This window comes from Hibiscus syriacus, unplaced genomic scaffold, assembly GCF_006381635.1.
Source record: "Hibiscus syriacus cultivar Baekdansim isolate YM2019G1 unplaced genomic scaffold, ASM638163v2 tig00111097_pilon, whole genome shotgun sequence".
Classification (NCBI taxonomy): domain Eukaryota; kingdom Viridiplantae; phylum Streptophyta; class Magnoliopsida; order Malvales; family Malvaceae; genus Hibiscus; species Hibiscus syriacus.
This window is the reverse complement of record NW_024062982.1, coordinates 26,328-35,431: the sequence shown is the minus strand read 5'-3', so window position 1 is coordinate 35,431 and position 9,104 is coordinate 26,328. Positions and strand designations below refer to the sequence as shown.

At 34.8% G+C, this 9,104-nt stretch overlaps 2 pseudogenes; both read right to left on the bottom strand.

Moving 5' to 3' along the window:
• Positions 1 to 1,009: 1,009 nt before the first annotated feature.
• LOC120152994 lies at positions 1,010 to 3,675 on the bottom strand (annotated as a pseudogene).
• Positions 3,676 to 7,971: 4,296 nt separating this feature from the next.
• LOC120152998 lies at positions 7,972 to 8,804 on the bottom strand (annotated as a pseudogene).
• Positions 8,805 to 9,104: the final 300 nt, after the last annotated feature.

The window sequence follows — 9,104 nt, the reverse complement described above, 5'->3', positions numbered from 1 at the left end:
CATTCATCTTCAATTTCCACAACGAGAAATTTCTCCCATTGAACTATTTAATATCAAATTTCGTTATCATAACTTCTATTACGGATAACTCTCACTATTTTACTATCGTGAATAATTCCCTGGAACCTTCAAAGAATGGATAATACCTTCTTATTTTCTTATGTTGGAGGATCCACCTTTTGGTGGCAACCATAAAGACAATAAATAGATATTACACACTCAAATCTGGCTCTAATGCCAATTGTTGCGGAATACGACTATCAAATAGAGCAAAATCACAACTGATAATTTGAGAAAATAAAAATAAAGATAAAGAATACACAAATTTTACGTGAAAACCCTCTAAATAATATAGAGTAAAAATCACGGACAACGGTAGAAGAATTTCATATGAAAAAATAGGAATTACAACTTCTCTCGATCTAACAAGGAGAAAACAATAACAATTCTCTCTTGATAAAAAGGAGAAAACAACTCTTAAGAAAACTCTCAAAATTCTCTAGTATTGGGAGAAAGCTAGAATGATTTGGAATGATTTTAAAACTAAATGCGTTAGAATATTTATAGTTGAAGCTTAAGAACTAATCTTGTAAATATTCCAAAATGCAGGGACTAAATTTATAATTTTCCCATACCAAAAAATCAACAAATTCTGCTGCCTAATTTTGACAATTTCTGCAACTTTTTTTTTCGGTGCATGTGCACCAATTTTCAACACAACAAACAGCAAAAAGAATATCATTCAACGAGGTCCTAAAGCAGATTACAAGTATATATAGCATATGTACAAATATATCTACAAATCTAAGGCCAAATTCGTCACTATAAAAACTAAAACTAAACAGAAGCTTACACTCGATGCTATGGCAAGCCAAGTTTTCTAAGGAAAATATTGCAGCAAATTATAGACAACGCACCGCCTCGAGGGAACGGCAATACTCTCTATTTCCCCACCCTCTAACCACCATTAAAAAAGGGCATTATAGAACAAAAAACAAAGAATAGAGTGCATAACACTAATGCATATAGCTGGAGGACTAAATAATATATGAAACAAGAGCTCCAGAAGGACCAATGGAGGGAGAACAACTTACGTGTAGTAGGATATCCAAAAATCAGAAAAGAAAAATATAACAAAATTAGTCAGTTTTCATCTCTTGCCCTTCCCAGTGGCACCACCTTCTCTCTGCTTCCGAAAATGACTGAGAAGCTGTTGTGCCTGCTACAACAGGAGGAAAGAACATATCATGTATTTTCGCATGCGCAAGTAGAAATTTTGTTCTCGGATTAAAATGTAATCGAACAAGTAACTAATAACCAGTCATCAGTTCTAATTCTTAAGACTGAATGAGCGTTACAAGAAATCTTATACCTTTATGCTGTGAAGTCACTCACTACTTTCCGCAACGAGTTTTGGAAAAATAACACATTGCTCCTACCCTTCTAATATGTCAAAATTAGAATCACAAATGCTAGGTCCATTTCTAATAAGTAAACGGAAAAGTGGTAGAACCCTTGAATAGATTCATCACACAAGCAGTATAATCCCAACTCGACTTACAAGGCGAAGACAACAGAAGGAATATAATCACAATTTGCTTATTAAGAGCTGATACAGGAGCAGAGAATGCAAGGACCGCATCACCGTGACAGACGAGGGGGAAAACTAAGATGCATACCTTTTCCTTTGCTCTTGGCGTGCCTGACTGGGACAATGCGACGAGGGGTGGCACAGCCCCTTCTTGCAAAACAAGCGTACAGAACTTGGGGCTATTAAGGCATAGTTGCACCAATACAGAGGCAGCGTTTTCCTTACCCCTCTGTGATCCTGATTCAACAACTTCAACTAGTAATGAGATAGTAATGGTGCAATAGCACCACAGCGACCGATAATTATACGATTGTCCATGTTTTTCCTTGCAAGAAAGCGCAATTCTGCAGCAGCTATAGTTTGGACTTCATTTGAGGGGCTTTTAAGGTTGTCCACCAATTCCATCACATGTGAACTTGTGGTCAAATCATCACATCGAGACACTGAAAATTTAATGGAGTATGCACTGTTATAATCACAGTTTCCGTTAACTGCCTCTTCTTCTTTTGTTCCAGAGACCTGCAATTGTTTTCCCGTTGGCCAGGAAGAGATTCCAGATTTCTTTTCTGAAGGAAAAGTACCAAGGCACTCGGATGAAATTTCAGCTACCTCCGGCATTTCATGTTTCTTCAGCCTTCTTGACAAGTCAATAGTAGCAGGGGGTGCATAATCAATACTGGAAACTTCACTCACTGCTGATTCAGTTCTGCTGTGAATATATGAATGATTAGAGGACTGGTCATACTTGTCAATCTCCCTGCTTTGGCATCTATTCCATTCTCCACTCAATCTAGATGAAATTTCAATCTTCAGCTTCTCTAAACCATTCCCGACCTCGAGAGATGATCTTGAAGTGGAACAACTACTGTTTGCTAAGCAATGGAAACTATCAGTATGGGTTAAATCTTGTGAGGGTATATGATTTGAAGGAGAAGAGATCGAGACAAGTTTAGCAGTGTTATTCGAAAGTTGCAAGTGTTTTTCACTCCAATTTGCTACCATAGCTTTGACAGTGTGATTCGGAATGAGATTTGTATGTTCGAGCGTTTGACGAGTCATTGGACAAATGCTCAGTCCACTATCAAGCCACTTTTGGATGGAGGTCCTGTCATAAGTTTGCCCTAACCGGATCTATCATCAGCTCCAATGAAAGGGGACAAAGGAAATGTGGAGGTTTCAAAATGCCACTTGTGGGTTCAAGGCGCTCAATTTTAAGCATATAATCACGTATATGAGAGATGAGGTTCACAATCAGATTGATTTGATCTAATTTCCCTTTCGCATTGCTGGCTTGCGCATTCATTTTCTCTTTTTCCACAATCACGATTTCTTTTAACAGTTCATGATTTGACGCCAAGTTCAGCGACTTGATAACTTTCACCAGATGATCAGTGCAAGGAACAGCACCTTCTTTTAGACTGCTCAAAGCCTCTCCTATATATTCCGATTGTCTCTCCTGCTTCAGACATTTAATTTCCCGAATACAGTGCTGAAACAGTTGAACATCAATTAGTATCACTAGTCACTCTCCTCAAAGCTTACTCAGCCCTGAGAAAGAGATAGCAGTTCACATCCGGCTGCCTTAACAGATTTTACAAGGGCAAAAAAATCGTAAAAAGAAAACGAATAGCACTTTTGTCATCTAAATATACTAGTTAAGCAATAATGTTGATTTTTTTCTTACCTCAACACTAGTTATACTTGAAGTCGATGGTGGTGACTGCAATGATTTATATAACATGCAACATATCTGAAGTGAAGAGCTTTGCATTTTTATCAGAAAAAAGCTCACTCTGGATAACCTGTACACATTTTCAAGAAAAAAAAAAAGTGGTTGAAATAGAATAGTTGCAGAAGCCTGAAAATCATGTTTCTTTTATTCAAGAGGGAAAGGCATGCATAATATATATCAACATCAAATATTACTTCTTTTCTTTCAGATGAACTAGGACAATACCCCCTCCCATGATGAGGCACTGTTTCGAGTTCTCAGTATACTGTCAAATAACTTTAACAATTAGGATAGCTGGCACCTTCATTTTTTGTTTTACTACACGCAACATTTGGTTGCAGAAAGAAAAACATGAGGAAAGATATGCGCTTTATAGTAATCTATAATGAACGGGATTATCTTACCTTTGCCATTTTATAATTTGAGTGTTCTAAAAAGCGTGCCATTTTAATACTAGAACCAAGAAACACAGATAAATTAACAGGATACACAAATCCTTGTTTCCAACACTACTACTTTTTACAAGGTATGATCCCCCAGCAGTAAAGATAAAGATTAAACATACCATTTGGATTTTGCTCATCTTAGGCGACCAGTTTTCCATGAATTCTCGAGCCTCGTTAACAAGCCTGTCTAGCTCTTCACACTCTTTGCACAAATCTTCATCCGAAGGTATCTCACAATCAACAGCATCGTCAAGCAGCGGTTTTAAATGTTTTGACACCATAACCATATTCCTGTATTCCTTTTCAATTGTAACTTTTATTTCCATGCATGATACGAGATGAATGAATCGAGCAATACTGTTGATAAGACATTTCACCAAGGTTGTGTCCATTTGACCTGTATTTTAATGGAACATACAGAATTTAATTCATATATATATCTAATCCAAAGTAGTATAAATACTGCTCAGGCATGATCTGTTATAAGTACAGAAGTGATTTTGAAAAATCTTAAGCTTGCATCATTGTCTGTGTTGACTTTTTTCCATAATCTAAGGAAGTCCAGTTGACTAAATTTTCAATTAAAAATTCAAACAAAATATCAAATTTTATAAGATTCAGTGTAAACAAAAAGGCTTTATACTGGCCAAAAACAGTGTGCTTTATTTGTAGACTGTTGAACTCTTAGTTCCAATAGTCAAGGTTCAATGTTCAATATCCATGGCTTCAAGACTTCAAGAATTAAAAAAAAGGAAGGTTTTTGACTAATGCCCAAGGGTTGAACACACATTCATGGCAGTCCCCATGTCGACTTTTTTCCCATATAAGAAAGCTAGCTTTCCAACAGAATATAATACCATGAAATAAAATAAATTAGAAGGTCTCCACTAGCTGATATTAGCTTGGCCTGTGAAAGAAGCTTTTGACTAATAACCTCATGAGAAACAAACACAGCTAGCAATTGTGGTCATGCAGAGCGAAAAAGGAAGAAAAAAAACCATTGTTTATGTTATGGGAGTGAAAGAGACATAAATAGAGAACTCAAAACTCCAAAGATGAAAGAAACTCTTTACCCTTCATTTAGAAACTTGAGAAAGCTTGATAAGTGTTTCAAGTTCAACACCATCAAAAAGTATGTATCAAATAGTTACCTTAAGATCCAAAATTTCCAGCTTGTGAGCATCAAATAAAAGGGTATTATGCAAATTCACAGAACAAATAAAATGGGGTTTAATATATATATAACTTCAATTTAAAAGCAGAAGAATTTCCCAATTTCTCTTAAGATTCAATCCCAAGACAATAGCCACCAGTTTATGTAATCAAAAACCAGCAAAGCATTTAAAACACACAATAAAAATGATGTTCCTGTCACTAAAACCATACCCTTTTTTTTTAAATGGGTTTAAGTTGGCGAAACAGAAGAAGCACGGATCTTGATAGACATTCGAATGATCAAAAATCTTCAATGGAAGATAACCAAATATTAAACCTTTAAGCATCAAACATAATAGCCTCAAGTTCAACTCTTTCTCTTCCTTTTTTGTTCCCCTTTCTCAACAAAGCTGCATGACAGAGAGAAAGAGCTGCAACAAGAAAATAAAGAAACAAAACTGGAAAAACAAATAGGGAAGTAGTGTTTGGGGGGGGGGGGGGGAAGAAAACAAAGGAGTAAACCAGATGGGGCCATATGTGGTGGAAGATTTGTTGGGTGTTGAGAGAGAGAGAGAGAGAGAGAGTTGGAATTAATTAGGCTTAATATCGAAATAAGTGATTAAATTGTACTATTTTTTTAATAGGTGTTTAAATTAATTTTTGTTAAATGATACATGTCATTATCTAGTGATTTTGAAATTAATTTTTTAATAAAATATTAAAAATATTATGATATTTATAAAAAAAACTAATTTTTTATATTATAAAATAGCTCAAAATCTCAAATTCTAACCTTAATCCACTAGCACCGACCACCGCCACTGACGTAGCTCATGCATCATCCTACTCATACTCTATCGTATTTTCTGTCGATTGGTCATTAGAATCGGGTGGAATCGCAATTTTAATCCTAGGGTTCGAGCAATTTAAAACATTGATTCGTCGTTGATAGACCATCGATCGATCATGATTTCATGGGGGTTTTGGTTGTCGAGGGAGGGGAGGTCGGGTGGAACTTTGTCGATGGAAAAAGGTGGCGGTTGGCGTGTTTTTAGGGGTTGAAATGAAGGTTTTCAAAGTTTTAAGTTTATTTCAAAATTTATGTTTTTTATTTTTAATATATATATATATATATATATATATATATTAATTTTTTTATTTTAAGTAAAATTTTTAAAATTAACAGGTTGTGATGCGTGACATTTAACGGGAAAATTAACATCGTTATCGGTCCATGCACCTAAATAGATAACGTTTGTAATGTTAAGCACCTAGATGAGACGAAAATTAGTTTATGCACCTATTTGAGAAAATGAGTATAGTTTAGGTACTTATTGTGGTATTAAGCTAATTAATTAAGATTAATCATGATAAAATAAAGTCCTTATCCCCCAACCACAAAATTTTTCTCTAAAGATCTCAACTTTCATTCGATTCCAATGTTTGCCATCAAATTGATTAATGTCATAGGGAATAAAAATTCCGGCTTTGGGTTGATGATAGCCATTTTTGTTCATATTCTCAAATAATTATTCTATAATATTTAATAAATAAAACAAAAAATCAATGGGAATTTTGGGCAAGAGATGCGTGGAGATAGGTCTGTAAACAAATCGAATGAACACGAATAAAATATATTTATGTTCGTTCTTTTAATTTTAATAAACGAACAAAAAAAAATTTGTTCGTGTTTGTTCGTTAAGGAATGTAGCTTGTTCGTGTTCGTTTATGTTTGTTCATTTAAATGATAAACGAACACAAATGAACGAATATAAACAACTATAAACAAACACAATAAACAAACTTAAAAGAACACAAATGAACGAACATAAAAGAACACAATAAATGAACATAGATTTTTTTTCTTTCCTAACAATTTTAGGATTATATTTTATTTAATTATTTTGAGCTTTTTTATTTGTATTTATAATTAATTGAATTTAAAAATATTTATAGGTATCAGATTAAAATTTATTGAGCTTTAATATTTGAAATGAGTCTAGAGAGATTGTGCTAAACATAAATGAACGCACATAAACGAACATATTACCGAACGTTCACGAACGTAAATGAACGAACTAGCCCTATGTTCGTGTTCGTTCATTTAATTAAATGAACACAAAATCTTGTTCATGTTCGTTTGTTTAATACATAAACGAACTTCCCGTCGAACGGTTCACTGAACTTTTGATTCGTTTACAAGTCTAGTGGTAGATGTTGAAACTCTATTTTTTCTCGGGATTCCATCAGGAAGGAAGAAGCATCCATCTTCTGTCATTTTCATTTGACATTTTTTAAGGAGAAGATAAATGGCAGATATAGGCTCTGGTTGTCTTCTTCAAACCAACAAAATGTAATTCACATCTTTTGCTCATCAAAAATTCCATTCCATTCCTTTAATCTATGTTGAACATGGCCACCAAGTGAAACAACCTGTTCTAGCCACACCATCAAATAATTCATCTATACTAGAAGTTGTTTCAATGGTCTTAGCAGAATCAAACTATAACAAAGTTGTACTATATAGTTGATTTTGAGCGGGGATAGACCGAATGAGGAAGTAGAGACTGTCGTCTTATAAAAATTTCAAATTCTTATATATTTTAAATATGTTCTTATTAAAAATTTGTTTTTATACCTAAAGTTTTACTATAAATTATTCCTTAAATATGAAATCCTATGTCGTCAACTGGTGGTGGGGCTCCTTTGTTGCTTCTACTTTAAAGAAGACAATCTTATCTACCTTGGGACATCATTTAAAGCTTCCGACTCCATTTCTGGCCAACTTTCCCTCTCTCTCTTTTCAGGGTTTTTTTTTTATAGAATCTCTTTTCAGGGGTTAAAAGTGCCCTTACCAACAAGGCAATCAGTATCCATGATGTATACATTTTCGGACCATATATTATCAACCGAACCCATTCATTCAAAAGAAAAATCCTAGCACAAAACATTGCAAGACTCTTCAGAGAAAAAATAACAGAGTTTCAGGGAAGATATTTTACCCAAGTGCTCATTATAGTAGAAGCTCAAAATTCAACACAGGCTGCAAATAATGAAGAAATTATCCAACACCATTTCTGTTTATTCCCCTTCCCTTTCACTTCCATGTTAAACTAAAACGATACCCATTGAGGAATATGGGCGACTAAGATTATAGATGCAATAAAGGAGTCGGGATCAAGTGATGGGCAGTTTAAGCTTTGTGATTCTTCATCATATCGTCGACATCCAGCTCTACCTGCAGCACTGGAGAATCCTTTTGCATGCTGTACTGACTTTTTGAGGAATACAAACGTTTCGGCAACCAGCAAAGTTTACTTGATGCAAAATCAAATCGTTTGAGACAAAGAATCACTAAAATGGAGCTACCTGTTCTGCACGGGACCGTGATCAATGGCAGTTTGCAGACAATATATAACTCGGCCAGCTATGTCGGTCATAGAAACTGGACCAAATAACCGACAGTCCTTGGCTTCCTACCATCTCAAAAGAAGAAAAAGAAAACAAAGGAAAATTAATGTAATTTATTACTCGGACAGATAGGATTAAAGAACTTGGCTCACAATAGTAAAGAGATAAACAGCCTCTAGAATCAAGATCATGAACTAGGTTCTGTTTTCTGTTTCCCCCACATCTTAATATAGAAACTAAAACTTCTCTAGGCTGTATTACTTATATTTTATACCTTGGGCTTCAGTTTTTCATTGTCAGCCAATACCCAGCATTGGTCCTTTTCAAGAACAAATTACTCATCTTTTTCATCCTTTGACACCATTTCATATCCTTCTGTGGCAGCCAATCTTCTGACCAGATAGTTTTCGGAATTGTCAGGGTCCTTCAAGACAATGACATCTCCAAGAAAAACTCGACTGCCCAAAAGTTATGCTTAAAGTTAAATGAACATAAAAATATTATGTTTAGATGTCATTGATTCATGATTCATTGAGAGACCTCTGCAAGTCACATTATATGTACATACAGGCATACCTTCACATGAGAGCATGACATGCAAATTTACAAATTATAATGGACAAAAATTAAACTTAAATGAAAAGTATAACCTTTCACAGAGGTTGGGTAAAAAGACGTCTATATGCATAGATACTTGAGTGATTGAATGGATTCATTGTGTTACAAAACCACAAGTTTATTTCTCAGATGCAGTAAGAACTTGCACATT